At 40.1% G+C, this 24227-nt stretch overlaps 1 long non-coding RNA gene across 2 annotated transcripts in view; it reads right to left on the bottom strand.

Annotated features, from left to right (window-relative positions):
• LOC134565138 (uncharacterized) overlaps window positions 1-24227 on the bottom strand; it is a 77221-nt gene that overhangs the window by 21668 nt on the left and 31326 nt on the right. The window contains exons 2-4 of one of the 2 annotated variants that reach the window (XR_010083786.1): window positions 23801-23936; window positions 13063-19557; window positions 12266-12717 (exon numbers count right to left, since the gene is read on the bottom strand). This is a non-coding gene — a long non-coding RNA (uncharacterized LOC134565138). Of the gene's footprint in view, window positions 1-12265; window positions 12718-13062; window positions 19558-23800; window positions 23937-24227 lie in introns of those variants that run through there. The other variant, XR_010083785.1, reaches the window with a different exon arrangement.

Here is a 24227-nt window from a genome sequence, read left to right as displayed (position 1 = left end):
GATAGATACCGCCGCTCTTCCATGGCTAAAATCCCATTTGTTTAAATATCTGCCACTTGTTACTAAAGCTGTGCCAAATAGGAGATTGCACTTAGTAAAAGATAGAAGTAATGTTCTTAATTAAAACAGATTCTTAGAATATTTTGTTTGATAAACAAGTCTCAAGATAACTTTGTTCCTTAATGAGGCAGTCCAGTTGATTTTGTATTAATCCAGAAGATTTTTGTCACTTGGAACCTGCTCCGCACCCCCCCCCCCCCCCAACTATAAAGTCTTTTTATCTTTATTCCATTTTCCACTGGCTTCATTTAAAAAAAAAAAAAAATCCTTATCTGCTGTGCAGCCTCTGCTCAGTCCTTGTCAGAGATGTGTTTCTTCTTCAACACTATCAGCATTAGTACATTTGTTGAAGTTAAGCTATCTCTGTTGTCTAGAAAGCAGTTTCTTTGCTGGCTTTAGACTTCAAAGAAAAACAAAACAAAAAAAAGCTTGGCAAACTTATTTTTAAACAATGCCTGGTATTTAATGAAGCCTTCCCAGCTGTAAAGGATGTAACTCCACAGGTGAATTACAAAACTGACATTAAATCTGAATTGTTCTCAGAAGTCTGGTTTTGCCTTCCTGACACAGTGGTCCCATCCTGACACTGCTGCCTCCTCTCTGCCAAGCAGTAGCAGGCAATGAGCCTTTCGTGCTGATTTCTCTTTGGAAGATCAATCAGTAATGGTGAAACTGGGTATAATCCAAGAGTAACTGTGCTTCATTTACTGTCTTGGGCCAGAGGCAGTCAATCAACAAGCATAATAAAAATTTCTTTCTGTGTTTTCCAGAAAAAAATCGACTGCTTTAAATCAGGGACCAAACCAGAGACTACAGCCTTCAGCTTTTCACATAGTACCTAACCTATATCTCTTCTTTCTATACAGAATTTGGCATAACCTAAAAACTAACTGTCCCATGCTTCATCTTAGATATTTTCTGGCAGTAAAGACATGTGCAGCCCTGCTCCACACACAGAGGAATTCAGGAGCCCTATTTAATTATCCTCCTGCATAATGCTGTCTCTAAAATACGTTTCTTTGTGAAACATGTATTCTACTTCAGCCTCAGATTTCATAGATCCTGCTGTAAAAGATGATTAGCAGCCTGAAAAACAAAGTAAATTTTCAAACATCAGAAGGGTCTATGTGACAATACATTAGTGAGATTTTTGTGCTGAGGGGGGAATTACAGCACCACAATAATTTTTAAGTACATAAGAAAAAAAGAAAAACCTTCCTTTCTCTGAAAAGGAACAATGTTTCAAACTAGGAGGCATGAGGATGTAAAAATTCTTTTGGCCAGGTACTTTCCTCTGCAGGATATATAATATCATTCAGGCCTTACAGGACATGGTGACATTCATACAGCAATCTTCCAATCCTGTCTTGTGTTGTTACCAGATATTTCTCCTCTTCTCTTTTTGTGCTTGTGGAGGGAGGGAATGAAAGAAGGAAGAGGACACACTTCTAGAATGAGGTAACTTTTTCCCACAGATTGAGGACAAAAAATGCTGAGCATGAAGATGAAGCTGGGAAGAGTAAAAATAAGCCACCTCTGTCAGAACAGAGGAAATAAAAGCAACCCAGGTTCAGAACACCATTTGGGAGAAAGGCACAGAGGGAAATGGATATTATTTCTTTTCATTTTCATCTGCAAACTGAAATCAAGTTCACTCCCAGAAGGAAGCTTGAAAATGTGTCTTCTAAGACAACAACTTTCCTGCTAGATAATCAAAAAGGATGAGAAAGATATTCAAAGAAATGAGCTTTTCATGTGTGGGTATGTCCATATAAATGGGTGCAGGCTGTATGTGGAATGGCCCAGACATGAACCATCTGTGACTTGGAAATTACTGAGCTGTCCTAGCACCCAGCTCTAGTGTAAATAGACACTAAAACATACTAATGTGCTGTGTGCTGTCTGAAATGGAGATAGATTATGTCTGTCCTCTCACAGAATAGACAGAAAAAGGTCATCCCTTCCATGCAGTCATGTGCAGCATTATCATTAGCTCATAATGCACATTAGCCAACTAAAAGGAAACATTTCCAGGAAAGTAATGGATCTCTTAGTTCCTCTGGTTCAGTAGCCAACTTTTCCTTTTGTTCCCATGATGATTAGTTCTCATAACATATGAGAAAAGTAATTCCCTTTGTCTAGAAACATTAAATAATCCTATCATTAGTAGTTCAACACTTGGCAATTTGTAAACTAGGTATTAACACTCCAAAAAGAAACATCAGTGGCTACCCAAGACATTGCAACAAAACTGCCTGGCCAGTTGTGATTTTAAATACTGAAGGGAGAAAGAGAACTTTTTTTGCTTTTATAAATTAAATACTTTTCTGGCATCAATTTTAGCAAATTCTTATTTTTTTAGTGACAGCTCTGGATTGTTTTCTCACCATCTTTGCATGCAACAAAGATGCTTCACAAACAATGAAGACTTGGAACTGCAGGCAAATCAGTGTTTGGTGACATGCTCATAAAACCATCAAGGAACTTAGATTCCATCCAGCAGCTGATGTTCACAAGCCAGCTCATTATACCTTTACTAAGAACTGTACACAACTTTTTGGTTTCCTTTTACTGGAGGCTGGCCCCAGAAATGGTGTCAACAGCAAGGCAAGAGAAAAAAGATGAGTTTAGAGCTCTCCTTTTGAAGATGGGGTTACATGAACCTGACTCCGCATTAGGTAGTGGGGAGAGCAAAAGTATCTAATTTTCTGAGGAAGAAGGAAGAGCAGGCCAGCTGGCAGCTCCTGAGGACCACAGAGAGCAGGAAAAGAGCCAACTGGAGCAGATAGACTGGAGGCTTGGGAGGTGCTTGGAGAGAGAGCGTGGGAATGGGCAGGGGGAAGGATGCAGAGGTAGGTGGGAACCGTATTCCACAGCTTTGGTTGACGTGAGGAAGGAGTTTGCTTCTGACTTGATAAGACATATCAGACATGCTGGTGAAGGGATTTGGGAGCAGAGGGACAGGAGGGAAAGGAGAATTTAGCTATGACTTTAATGAGTGGAAAAGCTAGATTTAAGAGAGTCACAGAGCCAGCATAAAGAAGCAGCCAAGAACTGAACCTGAGTTGTACTGGAAGGAATTGGTAAAATTTTGAATAGCAAAAAGGAATAGTTGACTCCATTTAATGACAGGGCTCACATCAGAAATAGGTATGTCAATTTTTATATGGAGGGATATATTTTGCTGTCTAGCTGCACACCAACATACATAGAAGTGGTAATTTCACAAGTTCTGTTTTAAATCATAGTCCTCCAAGTTATTGTCATGTGAAACTTGATCTGTACTATAATTAATGAAAGTTTAGAGCAGCTTAGCTAAGGAAATGTGGAGTTTGAAAGTGTATAATTAGAAATTGATTGCTTTAAAAGCCAGTATATTATAATAAAATATATTAGAAAGCAAATGTAGGGGGTGTATTACACAATAGATCAAGTGACCATAATAATCTCTTTTGGCTTTAGTATGCAGAAAATTTATAGAGGGAAATCTAAATTGATACCCTGAAGGCTTTGTTCTGTTCAGTATTGTCTTCTTAGCTGATTTAAGGAAATCCATGGGCGGAGGTAAGTTCAAAAAATATGTAAAAGACTTTTGTGTGAAGTGGTTCTCTTTGGTGCCATAGAAAGGCCTGACTAAAACTAGGTCAGCTTTCCTTTGGTAATGGAAGGTGTGTTTCACCTGCCTCAGCAAGCTGTGCCTGCTCTAGAGGAATCCCAATTGCCCCTCTCTTGTGCCTAAAATTAGGGAGATTGACTCAGCAGATGACTTGAAAGACACTTCATTTTCCCCAGCTGACTGCACAGGAAATGTAGAAACCTCTTTTAAAGTGACTTCCCTGCTATATGTTGTTATCTGGATCATTTGCTGAAGGGTCTGCCATGAAAATCTTGCTCAGCCATCCCATTAATGCCCTATCCATAGAGAAAGATTGAAGTAGCATTTTGTCTTAGGCCTGGCATTTGTGAAATACTTGTTAAACTACCTCAGATATCATTAGATGAGTGCCAAGAAAATTTAGGAAGAATTCCAGTTCAACAAAAGTAGCTCTCCAAAAATCTGTACGTTTTGGACACTCACAAGGGGATCAATTAAGGAATCTTGTGACATATTTGGGGTGCCAGAAGTTGTTGGTTTTTTGAGATTCAGGAGCCTAGTATGCATGAAATATCACTTTTTAAAAGTAAGAGCAGAATCACATATCCAAGCTGCTGAATTATTAATATTTTTAAAATGTATAACATTATCTTATAATGAATCTGGTCTTTGTGTTCCATAATCTATATTGAAAAACTCCTCCCCCCTTATTTTTTTTTTAAGTTTTGCCCTATCTTCACAAAATTCACTAATAACCTGAGCACACTTTGATGGCTGTGTTTTTCCATGAATCACAGCTAGAAGTTCTCTTCTCATGCTTTATGAAACACAAAGTCAAAACAGAATAGTAGAGGGAGTAAAAGGTAAGGTCAGACAAGCAACGCGCAACAGGACTAGGAACTGAAGCCAGACAACCTTGTGCTTTCATCGCAAGGTCTTTCTCCTCCTCCAGCCCTTTTAAGCAGACATGCCTAACACCTTGGTGCTTTCAGCAGGTTTCCATACTAGGCACACTCTGGAGGTCAGAGGAGGGTGGGAAAATCTCTCTGTCAGTGCGTGGGAGGGCCCTGACAGCTGCAGGCGGAGCTGGGGCCCATCTAAACCAATTTGGCAGCTCTTGCTGTGCTCAGCCCCTGGAGATGATGACCTGGAATGCAAAGCCTCCTGCTTTGTGTGGTCTTGTGCCTACACATGCTGCACAAGCCTAATGCTAGTCTTGCTAAAAGAAGTAAATTACAGAAATTATTCAGGTATGTAGAAATCTTAATTAAAACCCGTGAGCTCAGCACAGTCCATAAATATCTCAGTCTTATTTCGGGGATGAAAGTTGGAAATCAGGAGAAGGAACTACAGAATGAAGGAAAGAACTTCCTTACTACAGCCAATTAGTCTGAAAAGAGTAAATATATCTTCACTGTAACTCTGAAAAAGGAAAGTTTTGGCCTGGTCTCTACTGTGGCATTATCTCAGACTAAGAAAGAAGGTGATGAATTTGTTGGGATACTCACTGGAGAAACTGCTTGATTGCAATCTGGCCTGCTGCTTAAGGAAAATAAAACTGAGTTCTCATCGGGCAACAAGCTTGTATAAGTTAATAGGCTTTAATAATAGCACCTCATTACATTTTTATAAAACTGCCTGGGAAATGAATGCTGGAAATACAAAGGAAAGCTCTAAGGAATCACAGTTATAAAGCAAAGATAACAATATTACAGCATTTCAAAATAATGCATACACTATACTGGATACCACACAGAATTCAGTGACTGGGATTAAGGCCAAGTAAGCTTTTTTGAATGGATGTCCAAAGCAGATGGGAGACCTGACTCATGCTTTGGAATAGAAAAATGATTTCTGGGACAAGGTGTTTGGGAAGGCTGATAGCAGTCAGAAAATTAGGGGGTACTAGCCTCTGTGAATGCTGATGTATGGTAACAATATTGTGGTCACTATTACAAAAGTCACATTCGCCAGCAAATAATACTAATGATAGTCATACCTTTTGTATCCAAGGCACACCACTGCTTTCCCATGGATTTTTATTACCTCTGTGCAGTAACTGTTGACAAACATTTACATTTTTGAAAAATGATGAGCACTGTGTTTGTGAACTTGGAGACATCGCTGTTCTCAACAACTGGTCATTAATCAAAGCTGTGGTGAAGAAACTCAGACTCAGTGGAGGTAACAGCAACAAGAGGAGAACAATTTTGAATGGATGCATGAGCAAACAGCACACACTGCAGAAAATAATGCTTTTATCAGTGAGGTCAGTCACATTGACTGTAGTAAGGATCATATTTAGGGGTTTTATGTGGGAGCCAGGGCTCCCAAGACTGGCTGATGAAGGAAAGCACCTCTGGCAGATAATGCAGAATATCTGAGTTGTACTGAAATTAGGATATTAGTTTAGATACCTTCTTCTTTCCTTTTGCTATGCTTAGAACCTCAGCAAGTACCTAAATTAAGGGATTAAAATTAGTCAAGATGAATTACATTCCCTCTGCTCCACTGTGTTCAGTGCCATGAATGTCTCTGGGGACTCCGTGTGCTCTGTACTTATGGGATTTTTTGAGTACATCAGGGACATATTTCCTCTGATCCTGTGTCCTCAGGGATAATGCTATATTTTAATTAGTGTTTCAAATTTGTCAGGTTGTTATGGTCTGTTGCTGACTAGTGATGAGGCTTTCATGTGACACCCACTGACTCTTCTGGAATAGCAACGTATGTTATATTCATCTCATTTGAGGGGTTTCTTATGGGAGTTTTTTGATGACAACTCTGAACATGTGTGGCTAATTCTTGCCTGATAGACTCTGGTTGTTTTGTCTTTGAGGAATGAAGTCATAAGAGATGGAGTCAAACCCACATTCCTTGGAGGAGGAGAGATACTTCTTCCACCCAAAGAGGAGACCTGAGGGCAACACCAGAGCCTCAACATTGCAACATTTCAGAGGGCAAGGTTCATGTCTCTGACTTCAGCCAAGACTGCGTGTGAGTGCTCATTAAATATTAAATAATAGTATGGTTCAGATCTGAATCCAAACTTCTCATCTTGCACCATTCCAGCTAAGCTGGTTATGAACGGGAACATGGCTCCAAAACCCCTTTGAACTTTGGAGGAATTTTGGTTCTGGATCTAAAAGCTGAGTTCAGTAGTGTGTAGCAAGGGCTTTCAGTCAAAAGAGAAGCATGAAAGGAAATTATTCAGGATTATTTTTGTAACATATTCGAGTAAACAACAGAGAAAAAAAGTCAAGTCATCTGTGACTTGTATTCTAATTGCCAAAAATTATCTAAAAATACAAATTAAAAATATAAAACAGGCTTGTGTGAGTACACTTGAACCACCATTTCACAGAAGTTTTAACTGTGGAAAAAAAACTTTATAACACCACCTGCTGTTCAGCTGGTTTTGACCTGACCCCTTTCTCCTTTTCTTGTTATTATAAACAGTGAGCTCTTTAAGTGAGAGCTGTTTAAAGGATAGGGGCTGTAAGTGTTCCTTCCTAGATCCCAGATGCAGTGGGAGACTGATGGGCTTTTTGATCTTTATTTTATGAGTGTCTGATAAATTGCCTCTGGCACCTGGCAACTGAAATTTCACTATCTGAAAACTAACCCTTATGTCAAACAATGTGGCCAGTCTCATACTCCAAGTTAAAGAGCTGCATGCATTTAAGTACAGGATGTTTTCCAACATTCAGTACAGTATGTGGTGAAGCCCTGCTTCACATATTATTATTAGACAGATCCTCAGCTGATGTAAATTGGCATAACCCCATATGATTAAAGGAGCTGAACTGTTTTACATCAGCTGGCAACCTGGTCCAAAGTGCAACACACATACTTTTGATTTAAAATAGTATTTTGTATGTGATTCTTCAAAGGTTGGTATGCTTCAACTTTTTCAATATATTGCTCTGCAGCCTCTGTTTTTTGTTTCTGAGGCAAGTTAAAAAAAAATAAAAGTATTAAGATAAAGGATCATGGGTAATGTTCTCTGGTTTGCTTGTTTGTTGGCTGCTTTAGATGGAAACTGAGCTATCATGTATTTGAAATCAAAGCCTCAAATGGTGCTCTGGGTAATGACTCACAAACCGTGTTATTACTTGTGTCCTGGGGGAAGACACCCTGGTCCCCAATTTGCTTCTCATGTGTTCTGGCAAATGATAGGAAAACTCATGCCTTTGTCAGAATTTAAAAGATCAGCAACAGATCTGCCTGAAATACTGGGATTTCTGTCTAGTAGTAATCCCAACATTTCATGTTTTTCTCATCCTCTTTTGTAACAAGAATTTGTGAGGGAGAACAACGGAAATGTAGGAGAGGACTGATCATGAGGAACAATGACGAAAACAGTGGGAGAGACAAACAGATGAATTGGAACCTCTGTAAGGAAATAAGTGTAGAGGCAGCAATTCACATCTTTAAATAATCCAGAACATGGTGCAGTCCTAAATTCAGAGGTTATAGGAACTGTTCTGTGCATGGGCAACTAAAGGTGGCTCAGAGGTCTCTGCTGGGCTTGTGAGTGGAAGGAAGTCTTTCCATGCTCCCTTAATCAGGAGGGGTCTGGAAATATCAGCTGGGTAAGACAGAGCATCAAATCTCAAATAAAGCAAGGATCCATTTCCTGTGACAGGCATCCAAGTGACATCCAAGTGTAACTGAATTTTCAACCCGGCCCTGTGCACAGTCGTAATTGCTTTCTGTTGACCAAGACACATCCAAATATTAGGTTTCTCCGGAGAAGAACATGCCCTCACCTACCATGTGTGCCTTTTCATTTCTTGCTGCCATCCTCCACCACCCTGACACACCCTGCAGAATGGCTGGGCACTGACTTTGGAAGGGTGACAGCATTCAGCACCCAGCACTGGAGTCCAGGTTGGATGCTCCATGGGAGACATCCTGTTGGAGGATGACATCCCACCCAGAGGGATAATAGGATGGTTCCTTTTACAGGAAAGATCACGCTGTCAAATTGTCTTTGAAAACAATGCTGTTTTCTTAGAGCAGAGCACTCTGTGTTTCCTTGCAGGACAGGCAGCGTGGCTGGCAGGCTGCTGTGGGAGGGCTCCACATACCCCAGCTCTGGTGCAGGCTTTGCCTCGGGGCTTGTGCGGGGGCACAGATGAGCACCCCTGGAATTACTTTGCATCTCTTTCTACCCCCAGCTTTGCCTATTAAAACGGGATCATGTAAAACCTAGCACAAATTAAGCCTGGAGCTTAGAAGAGGCTGTTAGTTGCTACTGAAGCACAAATAAAAATAATTCATAATTCTACCATAGAATATTTAAAGCAAACAGTCTGGGAAAGAAACAGCCACATTTTATTTCACTGAAAAATCGCATAGGACAAAAGGAAATGCAGATGTTTTGACTGAACTGTCTTATGAGTTGTTGACTAGTTAATTAATCAAAGTTGTCTAGTGATTTATTGATTAACAGAACTTCTGCAGTCATGAACACGTCAAATGTCACAATGGAAAATTTAGCAATGGAAAAAGTCTGGTCTTTTAGTTCCTTCCTTAATCAAGACAGAGAATGGCATGAGAACTGAGGACATTTCATGTATTAAGCTTATGCCAGGCAATCTAATTATGTGATAGTATTGCTTAGGCAATTTTGATTGTTTTTTCCATGCAGCTTTTTTTCAAGTGGAGATATTTTTTTAATATATTTTAACAATACCCCCATATAAGAAGTCCTGTTATGTCTTTAAGTACATACAGACAAAATTATGTAGTATTTTCTGTGACTGTAGGCACATTCGGTAGTCTAATAAAGAATAAATCCCAAAGGAGTTACCTTTCCTGTTGCTGGGAAAGCACAGAAGTAAAATATATTTAAATTTTCTTGGACAACTACCTTAACTATCTGTGCTTCTTTCCTCCCTAGTCATCCCTATGATAAAAAGAACATAATAAGGGCTATTTTTTGCAAACATTTGACCCTCTGTAAAGTTTATTGTAAGTATTTAATTAACGAGTGCAAAAATCTAATCAAATATGTGCATTTGAATTGTTATTCAGAAGACACTGAGGTCTGGCACAATGCTCGTACGTCCTGGAAGGATGTTCTCTGTCATAAAGATGATGAGTAGGAGGCCAGTCCTGCATGATCATAAATAAGTGTCCCCTTTGTACTTGGTGAAGATCACCTGTAAAGGGATCTGTTTCTCCAATGTGCAGGTGTATCACAGAATCATTTGGGCTTTAAGGTACCTTCAGAATCACCCAGATCCAACCCCACTGCCATGGGCAGGGACACCTTCCACTAGATCAGGTTGCTCAAAGCCCCACTCAACATGGTCTTGAACAATTCCAGGGATGGGACATCCACAGCTTCCCTGGGCAACCTGTTCTGGTGCCTCGCCGCCCTCACAGTAAAGAATTACTTCCTAACATCTAATCTAAACCTACTCTCTTTCACTTTAAAGCCAGTACCTCCCATCATATCCCAACAGGCCCTTGTAAAAAATCCCTCTCCAGCTCCATTGTAGGCTGCTGTTCTTCAGGCTAAATAGCCCCAACTCTCTCAGGCTGTCTTCATAGGAGAGGTTTTCCAGTCCTCTGATCATCCCTGTGGGCTCCTCTGGACTTGCTCCAACAAGTCCATGTCCTTCTTCTGTTGGGAACCCCACAGCTGAGCATTGTACTCCAGGTGGGGTCTCGCAAGATTAGAGTAGGGAGCTAAAATCCGTTTCCTTGACCTGCTAGACATGCTGCTTTTGATGCAGCCCAGGACACAGAATCACAAAATGGGTCAGGTTGCGAGGGGCCACAATGGTCATCTGGTCCAACCTTCCTGCTCAAGCAGGGCCATCCCAGAGCACATGGCACAGGATTGTGTCCAGATGGTTCTTGAATATCTCCAGTGAGGGAGACTCTACAGCTTTTCAGGACAATCTGTCCAAGTGCTTGGTCACCTTAACAGAGATGCTTTCCAGCAGGTTGGCCCCCAGCCTGTAATGGTGTCTGCAGTTATTTCCCACATGCAGTACCTTGCACTTACCTTTCCTGAATTTCAGATTGTTCTCTGCCCACCCCTTCAACCTGCCATGGTCCCTCTGAAGTGTAGCACAGCTGTCTGAGATATGGGCCACTCCTCCTGGTTTTGTGTCATTGGGGAAATTGCTGAGGCAGCCTCTGCCCCTTTATCCAAGCAACTGATGAAAGAGTTAAACAATGCTGGGCCCAGTATCAAACCTCCAGCTGGACCCTGTGCCACTGATGGTGGCCTTCTGTGATCTGCTCTTCAGCCTGTTCTCAGTCCACCTTAATCCACCTCACTGCCCTTCTCAGTTTGCCTATGAGGATGTTGTGAGAGTCAGTGTTGATAGCATTGCTGAAACTGAGGTAGACAATATCCATTGCTCTCCCTTCATCCATCCAGGTAGTTGTTCCATCTTAGAAGGCACTCAGATAGGTCAAACGTGATTTCACATTTAGTGAATCCATGGGGATTAGTCCTGATCACCTTATCATCCATGTGGATAGAGATGGCCTCCAGAATGAGGCGTTCCAGCACCTTTCCAAGGATTGAGGTGAGGCTGGCTGACAGGTAGTTCCCTGGATTCTCCTCCTTACCTTTTTTGAAGAGTGGGGTGACATTTGCCTTCCTTTAGTCCTCAGGTACCTCTCCTATCTCCATGACCATAGAGTTGGCTTTCTGGGTTGTGAGTGTGCGTTGCCAAGTCATATGGAGCTTTTTGTCCACCATCACTCTCAAGTCCTTCTCCCCACGGCTGCTTTCAATCCATTCTCTACCCAGCCTGTATTTGTCCTTGGGACTGCCCTGACCCAGCTCCAAGACCTTGCACTTGGCCTTGTTGAACTTCATGATGTTCACATGGGCTCAACCCTCAAACCTGTCCAGGTCCCTCTGAATGGTCTCTCATATGTTGTAAGCATCTCTCAGGACAATTGTGCACCAAATTGGGTAAAACATTCTGTATCATACAGGAATGTCCTCCAGCAAAGCATGGAGAGGTCAGAAGGCTCATCAAAAGATATGATGAGCTTGTCAAAAGAGGTTTTCCTAATAGTGTCTCAGTGTCAGCAACTGGTAAAAAGTTCAGTTTCTGGTTTCATAACTCTTCAGCAATGCTAGGTCTATTTATTGTATTGCACTCCATTGTTTCATATTTATTGTATAATATTTCACAACATATTATTTTACATGTTGTTATTTATACAAGTAAGTCTGATTCCAGAAGGGGAAAGGTGATTTGAATTTGACTTCATCACATCTTCCTGGCTTCTGGAGCAGCCCACTGGAATAGCCCCAGCTTCAACAGTTAGAGTGGCCCTGATGCTACTCATTTTGACACAAGTGCTGAACTAATCTTTGGCTCAGTAGGTGCTGAGGGAATTCCATCAGATGATTTACACACACCTGCACTTAATGAACTTAAAAAATGAGGTAATACCATTTTAATGACAGAAATTCTCAGATTCTTCAGCTGATAACTTTGTTTGAGAAGGCAGTTACTGTTTTCCCAATGGGAAGAAAGAAAATATTTTTTCTGTTAATAGTAATATCTGGATATTCAATCCACCTATTTTTAATATAATTTTGAATTACCTATGATGAAAGAATCTTAAGAACTTTTTTATAATAAAAAAGTGAATCATATATATAAAAAAATAAAGAGTATCTGAAATATAAACATTAGAATACTGAAAATAGAAGTAATCTGAAAGGATAGGCCTATTTTAGAACCATAGGGATATAGTCTTGTGCATATATATGTCCTGTATTGCAAAGATAAAACTTCCACATAAATTAATAGAAAAGAATTACTGTAATAAGATAATAAAATGTAACTTTATTAAGGAGTTGACCTTTCATGTTCCAACCATGATCATATTGTTGTATTCTTTTAAATGCTTGGACACTAAAAGTAATTTTTAAAGTGATTTTAAGGGACTTTTGCTCAATGACTAGCTTGATTTCTTTGAACCTGCATTGCATCTGCCTTTGCACACAAAATTTCTTCTGACGTCCACAGAAGCTCTCTGAGTACAGGTGTAGGATGCACATTAATTATCTGAGGATTAAAAACTTACAGTGAAAAGATGGAAATTTATTATCTTCCAAAATCATAGGGTAGACTTCTAATAAAGATTAAAGTCTGAAATGTACAAAAACTACTCCTTTATCTGTATTCTGTTACTTTGTGACACCTCAAGCCACCCCAGGGGCTCTTTCATAGGGTGATAGGCACTTTCCTCTGGAGACCACAGAGACCACAATTCTCTCATCTATATATTAACAACCAGCAGGGAAAATTTATATCTGAATAATGAAATAATGCACTGTCTTCAAAATCCTCTCCTCCTTTATTCTGTGTTTCCCAGGAGTAATTTTCTCCAGTGCATTTTATTTGACTTACCCAAGGTTCACAAATCACTGTGGTCACTGAAGTCACTCACCTTCCTGGGTTGCAGCCTGCCTAAAGCCCGCACTTGACTCAGGCCTCAGTTAAATCTGCAAAGAGAGGCGGAGTCAATTAGGGTCTTCCAGTGCTACAATTAATAATAGTTTGGCTCTTGTTCTGTAAAAGCTTGTCATAGTATTTATTACACCTGTGGGTTGCAAAGGATCTACTCCAGCAGTAAAGATTACACCCGGAGTTCACAGGATTTGGTTCTGATGTTTCATACATTCTGTAATGCATGCTACAAAAAGGGGTGGTTTTTTGGCTCACAAATAGAACATTTCATAATAAAAATGAGAAACAAATGCAGCAGCTTCTCTTTGACACTAGCCTGCAGAACCCATTCTGGGGGCACACGGCATCAATGTTGTGCAAGGTTTGAGATGTGTAAAGGGGAGTGATCTTGGGTTCAGCTGAGTTTTGCTGAACCCAAGATCCTGGTTCCAACACACTCTGGGGAGTGGAGGAGAGTTCCAGCTGTTGTGATCTCCAGAGATATCTCTGGAGATACCTACCTACCCACCTGGGCATCCAGATGCTGCTTGGAAGAGCTGCACACAAAGGCCATAGATAACAGAGACTTCTCAGTTGCACATTCTGGTTTTTGTTCCTCAAGGACCTTCCTACCTGTTTTTTCATGACTTTCTCACCTTCCTTTTCTTTGTTTATTTCTCTCTTTCCAGGGGGAGCTGAAGAAAACAGACTGAGACTGTGGAGCTCCCTGAGTGCTTCCTCTCGTTGCCTTTGTGCTGTAGGACATGTCACCCTCTGGTCCTGAGCTGACACTGTGCTGAGCAGTGGCTTTGAAAATCCAGGTCCGGCAAGAACCCGAGGAAGTCCAACCTTTGATCAGCCACATGGCACATAGGTGATGTGTCATCACAGAGGCAGGGACTGCACATTTTAGTCAGGGGTTACCTTTCATCTCTAATTTGGCAAAACAAAACAAAATAAAGTAGAAATTCCCCTGAAGCATTTAATTTTTGCCTTTAATGCCAGAGAGCTTAAGTGTGGCAGTTTGGTGATGTGCTATGCAAATTGAAGCTGTGAAAAAACAAAGCTAGTTAAACACAAGTTTTTCTTTAGCAGGTAATTATTCTTAGCTATTTCCACATGCCTCCTTACATCCACGAAACTCTGGTACATTACAATGAAAGACTTATTTCAGAACTCACACATGCACTATTTTGTTAGCAGTGGAAGCACAAGCAGAACATCTGGGTGCCAAGTTCAAGCAAAGTGCAAGATTTTTTTCTGAATTCAATGTTGGTGTGTCCCATCATGTAACTATGATATATGATAAAAGGAAAAATCACAGCCAAACTCAACCTTGTTCAAAGCAAGGTGCTAGTGAAAGGATGGGATGGAAAATAAGTACTAATGGATTAATGTTCCGTGATAAATGTTTTATTATAAAAGCTAGCGAGTGATTAGATAATTCTTGCTTCCAAAAGCAGAGTTTAAATATTTCTGCTTGGCTAGAAACCAAAATAAATACATCACTTAGCTATCTGGTTTATAGGAACATATATATGAATAAAAAAATAATACAGACTTGGTTCCTTTTGTACAGTAGGTGTAATAAATATCCAGCTATAGCAATGTGCTGCTTACTGTTTGGAGCTGTTATGATACATTAAAAGAAATTATTAAAAGTATTAAAGCTACAGCCAGAATTCTCCTCCATACAACAGAGCCACACTGTTACTAATTAAGACCATTTTCAAAGGGTTCAGCAGTAAAAGTTCAGATAAAGAAATCTTCCTCTCTAAGGAAAATGAAGATACAAACATAGAAAAACTCTGAATATATAGATTCTTAAAATTTATGCAAACACTTGAACCACAACAATTTTCATTTCCACCAGTACAAGAGATTTTGAACACAGGTAGACTTATCAAAGGGATATAAAGATATTAAGCATAATTCCTTTTTTTCTTTAGATGTCTTTGTTAATTAATGGAGGAATAATAAAATATTTAAAATATTTATGGAGGAAATAATTTTTATCCCTGTTTCTTCATTGGTGAAGAAGTCAAGATATTCAGAAAAAAAACCCCAGCTTATTTGGCACCCTCCAACAAATCAGACTGCAGATGTCCCAGGTCCAATTTAATACCATGTTTAAAAGATCACGATGGCACTGATTGCCTTGGTTATACTTGATGCAAATGCTTGGATAGACATTCAATACTTCTCCTTCAGGAAGTGTCTTTAGAGGAGCAGTGTCCTCAAATCATCTCTGGTGCCTTCTGTGCAGTGTTCTCAGAATAACCAACATAAATTCAAATAGCTGCTACAAGAATTCAGTCTGGGAAGCCTGGCTGGACCTTGAGAAGAGTTGGAAAAGAAATGGGACACCTTATCACATGAAGTCTTCTCCTGTGTACAATTGCTGAAACATGGATAAGAAGGTTAGAAAAAATGATGCAAACTTTGTCACAGATGCAGTCAGTCACAGTTCACTGAGTTAACAGAGAATGAACAAACACAAGAATTTGTGAGCTATGGGGAGGAGGACACAGAAGTTATTTCACTAGAACATCAAATTAAGAGTAAAGCAGAAAAATGCACAGAAATGGGCTCACCCTCTTTCTTTCTGTCAGCTTAGGATCTAAGTCTGCACTCTGCTTCTTGTTGAACTGAAATCTGCTTGATTTTGTTCATGTCACTCTGGCTTGCCTGGGTTAATAGGGGATGCTCCAAGTGCCAAGGGAATATAAAGGACTTGGACAACAGTCAAAGCAATCATAAGGTGATCATATTCAAACTGAAGTAACCCATTTTCAAGCATGACCTTGTGCTTCTTTAACATTACAACCCTCCCAAATACTAATCTTGAGAGCTCAGGCTGATCTCAATATTAAAGGCAAACAGACCATTCTCCTAGTCCAGGCAGCCCAGGAATAAGTGAATAAGTTTATGCAATTTAAGCCTAGGAATAAGTTCATGCATTTTTCTTCTGGCTGTCTAGAATTCCATATTTAATAAATATATTTAGTACATGGTGTCTGCTGATAATGGGATGCTGGATGTGCTTATGGGTTGTTGCTCTGTCTTCTGCAATCTCACCACCTTGTTCTGTGCACAGAATCAGAGAACAAGGGCATGAGTGGACCTACTAAAACACAGTTCCCTGGACTTTGGAGAGATTGTTCTGGCCAGCAGTTTTGGGCTCAAGCAGACTAGCCCTAAAACTGAGCAGATATAGGAGTCCCCAGTCTGTGCTGAAGTCTGTGCTGTCACAGCTGTGCTGCAAACAGTCCTGAGATACTCCTTAAAATGCTTACTCAGGAATGTCTGCTCACACTACACTCACTCCAGTGTAAACACACCCTTGAAGCAGATGTAGAACATGCCCCAGAGGGAGATAATGCAACACGCAGGGATGGCTGGTGAACAGAGCAGCCTACATGCAGTCACTCTGCCCTGCACATTCATACTAAGATGAAGGTCAGACTTCAGCTTGGTGCAAAGCTAGTGGAGCATGACAGCAGCATAAAATACGATACGATAAACATATGGGAGTGTTGCTTTCTTCTGCTGCTATCAGTCTTATGGATGTCAGTGGAATGAAGGTTTGGCCTGTGTTGTATTGCCCTACAGTAGTTTTACAAACAAGGTAGATTTATATGTCTTTGGAGTTAAGCTACTGCTGCAAAAACAAGTCCTGTAGAAATGTTTGGTGTGAGAATATGGCGAGGCTACACAGGTTTCTATTGTATTAATGCTGAGGTTCTCTTCAAGTTGCAGAGCACAATTCTTTTCCATTTCTGCTAAGGAAGGGCCAGAAAATTATACTTTTATGGAAAGATCCCCAGTCCTAACATTACTGGCTTAAAAGAAAACTTTAATGAAGTACTTGAATTAAGCTGTGCACTGAAAGCCAATAGAGGAAATGATATTGAAATGTCTTGCATGCAAGCTACTAGGAAATGCATCTGGTGAAGCTGTGAAGAACATCCATAAGTAAAGATATATGACCACCATTGCAATTTAACACACTGTTTCCTCTGAAGTTCAACAAACACTGGGATTTGAGTCTGAATGGTGCTGAAGCCTATTTCACAAAATTATCTGGTCATGCAACTCACATATAATTGAAATAGGAGCTGATTGTTTTGAATAGCTTTGAGCAATGGACACAATTTTTTAATCTATCAGACTTCAATATATTTTCAAAATATATTTCTAATATTAAAATGTTGTCAAACACCAGAGGAAGAACTGTTCTAATGAATGTTTTACAATAATTATTTAAGCATTCTCATTGGAGCATGAAAACAGCGTGCTCATGAGTAACCTAAAGAGGATGCAGGAAAGTCCTTTTCCTTGTGTGGTGCAGAAGTGACTTGAGGGCTCCCAATTATCAATGTTGCCTTTTATATTGCTGAACTTCTTAAAAAGTAGAACAGAATAATCACACGTAAATCCATGGGACGTATATACAGGTGGGGAAGTTTCCTCGCTTCCCTATGATCTGTATGAAAAGAACAATACCATATTTCTCCGAGTGCAAAGTTTGGGGTCAGAACATTGGTTTTGTCAGAAGGCTTGAACAGGTTTGCTTTTGAAAATGGCCTTTCACCATAAAATGAAACTTTTCTAGTGCTTATAGAATTTGGGGCATTGAGGTGTATCCTGCAGTATTTTGAATCAGAACTGACAGACATTGGAGTGCATGTTACCGTCCCTGTTTGTCTGAGAGCCTGGGATGGGGTTGATGCTGTGCCTGTGTCCTCAGCCACAGGGAGGTTTGGGTTTTCCAGTCCTGAAGTGGCACAGATGAAGAGCAGCAGGTGGGTGTGCTCATGCAGGCGGTCCGTGGGCTCCTGTCTCAGGTAGGAGTAACATTTATACCCCACAGGCAGAGGCAAGTGCTTCTTCAAAGCACTGATCACAGTAAGAGACTAAATAGGGTTTTCTAAACCACTTTTTGAGGTGCCTATCTCTACTTAATGGCTATAAAGAGAGTGTAGGGTGACTGGCCTCTGAAATTAGTTGCTTCCACTGATATTGTGAAGATCCACTGAGAGCCACCGGAAAGGATTTGCTTCCTCCTGGCCCTCTGAAGATTGACCCTTTTCACTCAGGCTATGCCCCTGGGTGAGCTTTTGCCCCTGCCTGAACTCAGATAGAGTGAAGGTTTGTTTATCTCCAAACTGAATTAAAATTTCCATGTAGTACAGGGTATGGAGCTGTGTGAAAACTGCAGCTCTGACTCTGGGGAGTCTTGGTTTACAGTGAACCTTTTAAACAAAGAAACATGAATTTTCTGTTTTTCCCCACTCCTCTGATTCCCCCATGATGAGCCAAAGGAATTCAGACAGTGAGGGGGTGGCTCAGGCTCTGCTCTTGGGGCTTTTCACTCAAATGAAGATGCTGACTCCTCATGAAGCTACTAGTGGGCTGAGTGTAAATCTGCTTTCCCACCCCAAGGACTTGCCTCTGACTATGCACAGAAATTTATCGTTTGTTTTTTAAAAAAATATTGCTCCCCATTACCCATAAAAGAGAGAGACTTGTTGGAGCTGCACACCTCCCAGGCACGGTGCTATTGGTTGCCCTGCCAGCCCCGTGATGTAAATTACCTTTGCACTTTGTAATAGAGTCAGCACCCTGACAGGAACTCACACATCACTCAGTTGGCTGAGGGTAATAAAGAGGAAAATCAAAAGGAGCATGAGTTCATGCTGGAGGTATGTGCAATCAAGGACAGAGATTTATGACAAAAGCTGAGTTATAATATTATAGGGTATAAACAGCTTCTTACTGTTATGTTTTCATATACCCCATGTTCCTTTAGCAAGTACAGTGTTAAGTTTGGGGGAGACTTAGCTGTGAATTTTTGCCTTCTTAAAAAGGTCTAGAAAAACAAACTTGCATTTATGTGGCATAAAAATTGCTGCTGAGGTTCAGCCTGCTGGTGTGCATAAGTACAAGGTAGCAGCCTCTGGCTAACAGGCATCAAAAGCATATTTCGAAAGTCTGGTGTGATGATTCTCATTCGTTGACAGAGGTTTAGCTTCTACAAATCTCAGTAGGTCCATTCACCACACTGCAGAAACATCTATCATCAGTAGCCACTCAGGTGTTCACCAGTATTTACCAGAAGCAGTGCCAGGTGCCTGACACAGGGGTGGCCTCAGACTGTACCCAATTCTTTCTCCTCAGAATATCACGACTATAACATCATCCAAGCATCCTCTGGTACAGAGAAGGAATGGCTGTGCTGTCCTGGACCAAAGCTTTATCAATTTCTGATTCAGATGCTGGGGGAGTGCCACTCTCTCAGGACATGGCACACTGATGTCCTTGGTTCCATGCTGGTGACTCCCCACAGAGCTGCTCCATCATCTTCAGAGCCCCTGGGCAAGGTCTGCAGTCCCAGTGGTGTGGGCCAGCAGCCTTGTATCTTCTGTCCCCTCCACTCACACTAAACTCTCCCTCCTAGGTGGACAAGTGGTTGGTGTACAAAAGAATAAAGAAAACAAAGAATAATGAAAAGCTGAAAAAACAATAAATACAACAATTGTAACTTGGAATTATATCAGAACAGAATTTAAGAAGAACTGAAGTGCTTCAGAACCATATAACAAAATGTAGACCACTTCAATGTGCTTTTTTGTTCCTGTCTGTGTTACAAAAAGCAGCTCTTTGCACTTGCTAGCACTATATGATCTACATTTCTCTGTAAAATTGCAAAAGGAATATTTCTGGTGTCTGTGTTTCTTCTAGTGGTCTTTATACCACTTTTATTCTCATCTGGGAAACCAACAACAGGTCCAGGCACTGAGTCTCTTGCCCACTCTTTGTTCACACCAAGTTGTAGCTATGACCTGGTGTATAGTACCATGGCATGTCAGCCCTTCCTCTGGGATGACCATTTTTCACCCCATCTCACCCCACAACTCCATTGGCTGTGGCAGGATAGAGGGGGAGCCAGGTTTAGCCTCAAAGAAGTAATCTCATAGTTTGACGAGAGGGTAGAATTACAGAATCATAGAATCACTTAGGTGGGAAAAGACCTCTGAATGTATTGAGTCCAACCTTTGACTGAACACCACCAACATGTCAACTAGACCATGGCACTGGTTGCTGCATCCAGTCTTTCCTTAAACACGTCCAGGGCCAGTCAATGGAAAACGTGGAAAACATCACCCCACCTTTCACATTAAAGCAAAAAGGATGAAGCAGATGTTTTTAAGTAAACATGGACTCTTGTTATGCATTTCTGAGAAGTCAAGAGAAGCTTTTTCAGGAGCAGGAGTAGCCCATGAATTTAAAGGGGTTTTAAATACTGTACTTTCCCATAAAGCTATAAAATCCTGGCAGAAAGCTCAGCAGCCAATCAAGGAGGAATGAACCTGAGCATGTTATAACTCAGATTACCAATAAAAATGTCAGGCTGAAATCAGAAGTGGGTAGTTTTATAATCTTGAACTGAAAGCATTTTTTTAATTGCTTTCAAATGGGGAACTTAATATAATTAAATATATGTATAAAAAGCCCCAAAGTGCTACAATCTGCTTTACTATCTGACTTTGTCAAGCTGATTATTATTACAATAGGGGAAATGGTGGATTTGAATGTCTTTTCTCTGGCACTGCAATTTCCCAGCTGTTTTATTGGGATTGTATTAAAACTGGACAAAATGTACTCTGCTGCTTCCATAAAAACTAGTTGAGCATTAAGAGTTAATACCAGCATTTTAAAATCATTAAAACCAGCCTATAGCTGCAGATTAGTGTGGGGTGAGATGTGTTATTTGAAGCAGGTGTGATCTGTCAGGAGCAGTGTTTTGGCATTTTACAACCACTGGGGCTACGTGCACAGATGTAGACTGAAGAAAAATGGACCAGCGTGGGTACAATGGGCAGCTTTGTATATATGTTGCTGTTTTGCTAATGCACTTTTAGCGTATATATAGATAAACAGTTCAAATATTGATTGGTATTTTGTGGTATTAATAGGTTCACTTTAATCTGGTTTAGTCTCTAAAGTATATTACATTGATCAGTGACCACTGATATATTTTCTCAGTGAGACTAAATTATGCGCTTTCCCAAAGGATATGTCTGTAAACAAAAGTGCCTGGAGGAATAGTTTGGATAGTGAGAGAGTGCTGAGTATGTGTCAGTCAGGTGTAAACTGCTGGAAAGAACCTGTTACTGTTTATGGGCCAGCTTGTACAGATTGCTTCAGAATAGAGTTGGTTGGGAGCCAGTGATCAAACACTTCTTTTGTTGGAAAAAGCCAGCGTGGGGAAACAGAAGTATTTCATAGGAATGTGTCAGGTCTGATGAAGTTTTGATGAAATACAAACAGGGTCCTGCTGGAAGCCTACCATGGTCCTGCCAACTCGCACAGGTTGTTGTTGGACTAGAAATTGTTTATTCTTCTAAGGCTCATGTTGATAGGGCTGCCCCAACCTCCACAGGTCCTGACCCTCCTTGGTGCTGGTGGGGCTGGGCAGTGTGGAAACCTTGGCTGAGGCTTAGAGGGTGATCTTCCAAGAATTATTTGATCATGTAAATTTCAAAGCTCAAATTTCAATACCTTCATTATGACAAAACAAAATTTTTTACATGGATTTTCTTTTCCATGGAGTGTTTTACTATTTTCAATTTTCCAAAAGGCAGCGAAGTTTGAAATTATTTTAATTACAGGTATCTTCCCAACAAAATTTCAACTTAATCTCATACAGCTGATGGCACAGAAATGCTACTGAAATGATACACATGGATTACCCAAGCTTTCATATAAACTCCTCAGGTTTTGACAGCAACATGTTATTTGGGACAGGAACATGTAGTGGTCTTCCACTGTTTAAAGTAGTAGAATCTTTAATGTCGTAATAGAAACTTCACTGATGTTACTGTTTTAAAGATGTTTTTTACTATATTAAAGAACTAGTGAAAAGTATTTTTTTAGCTACATGGTGGAAACAAAATATAATTGAAGTATGTAAACTCTGTAAGTTTATGAAAATGTTGAGTTAAACACCATAAAGATTGATAAGCAAATTTTAAGAACAAATAGATTCCTGTGAGACTGACAGATTATAGGTAACATATAGATAGTGCTCTTTCCTTTGCTATAAATGAGAGTCTGTTTTTCTTCCCACCTATACTGATTTTTTTCCCATTGTAATTCATTTCTCTGCAGTGTTACTAGTGATTTATACTAGTTACTAGTGATTTATACTAGTGCAAATAAGAATCAGAATTGGAAGCATTACTTTCAACCCAGCAGTGTCCATTTAGCTGTCACAGTGGGTAAAGACAAGAGCTCTCAGAGAAGGTTGTTTATCCTTATGGGAAGGGACAATAAAAACCACAGGGGATTTCCCTTCTGGCCTGGGTGGAATTTTAAGGGATGGAAAAGGGTAATTTTTAATCTACACTTTAATTATCAAGGACCTTTGATGTTAGTGGTAGATATCTGTATAAATCTCAAGGGCATGAAGTTAATGGAATTACATTAAGGATAAATTTTCCTCAAGGAGCAATTCACACACTCTGCTTTGCAGCTTAGAGTGTTATAGGTCAACAAGGCTTTGCTAATTATTACAGATTATGTGAAACATGACTACTTAGACCACAGAAATATATACTGTTCAATTATACAAGTATAACCAAAAAGACAATATTATTGTGAATCTTTTTCCTGTGGAACAAAATACTAGAATTTTTTACTACTAGACTCAGCCAGGAGTACTGGAGGACTGTGAGTATAAAGCAAGATCTTAAGAATTTAATCCTCATTTTTGTACCTAAATTTTATACTATTTGCATTCTCTGTTACTGGGATCCCTGGTGACTCCTGGGACACAAAATGTGTATTCTGTGCAGCCAAAGAAGCAAGGCCAGCACTGTCACATAATAAATAAAAACGTAGAAGATGAAATGCTATAACATTCTGAAGGGTGTAGTTAGTGAAGTCAAGCTAGGGAAGAAAGTATTCAGAAAGGCCTGTGAGGCAAGACCAAGGATTTCCAGTTCAAAATATCACAATGGGAGTGTGAGGGCATTATTTCCATCATCTCTGGAGGTAAAACAGAGATGGGGAGGAACAAGGGCAGAGATCTCCTTAGAAGAGCTACCACCAACACTTTCAATGTCTCCAGTGTATAAGAGTGGCCATCATTAAAGAGCCAGCAATGGTCACATGAGGTTACATGATATTATAATCTCCCTTTTGGAAAGAGAAGTTATTCTGTGGCAAGGCTTGGAAACTACTTTTCTTGAAAACTGGTCTCTATTTGGAAATTTTCCATGTCTGTGGGAGAGGCCTGTAGTTTACTTTTATTGATGGTGAAGTTATGGTAAAAATGATTTAGAGGGAAAACTCTGCTCTAAAAGGGCAGTGGTAGAAAGAAAAATGTCTCTATGTACACAGTGGCTCAGTCTGCAAAAGCATTAATTTAAAGACTTCCTATGCTTTACTATCATTAACACATTGTAAACACATGAAGCTAACTATTCATAAAATAGCATCCATTTCATGGTCCAGATCACTCCCCTCTTGTGGGAAACCATGCAGGAAGAGCAGGGCGAGTCCCTGGGGAATAGGAAAAAATTCATTATCATTCCTTAAGGGAAGATAATATTTCTCTGGCTGTAAACAAACAGCTCATTTGAATGTGAGAACTGACATAACTGCAAGACTGCCATAGGATCCAAAATCCAACCTCTTCCACGATTCTGCATCCCAGCAGTACAGCAGGAGGCAACTCTGGGGATACAGCCAATCTTGTGCTTCTTAACCTCAGCCTGATGCCCTTGCAGGTGTCACTCCAGAAGAAGTTCAGCAGAAAGTCATACAACCTGTGGCAGATAACAACTGAAAATTATAAAGTCTCAGATAAAATAACTTGATGAGGTCTGGATTTCAAGGAGGACACAGATATGTGCAAGATAAAGAAAGATAAATACAGTGAGAGAAGATTTAAAAATGAACAGAGATTTGTCATGAAAAGTAGAAGAACTGAGTTTAATTTGTCTATCACAGAAAAAATCCAAAATATGCAGTGTATATCTGTCACTTCGTCACTCCAATGTGACATGGGTTACTCTTGTTCCTTTTTGCAGGCTAGTGCATATATTAGGTTGTAAGTC

The sequence above is a fragment of the Prinia subflava genome, chromosome 2 (assembly GCF_021018805.1).
Source record: "Prinia subflava isolate CZ2003 ecotype Zambia chromosome 2, Cam_Psub_1.2, whole genome shotgun sequence".
In the NCBI taxonomy this organism is placed as follows: domain Eukaryota; kingdom Metazoa; phylum Chordata; class Aves; order Passeriformes; family Cisticolidae; genus Prinia; species Prinia subflava.
This window is presented reverse-complemented; position numbering and strand designations above follow the sequence as displayed.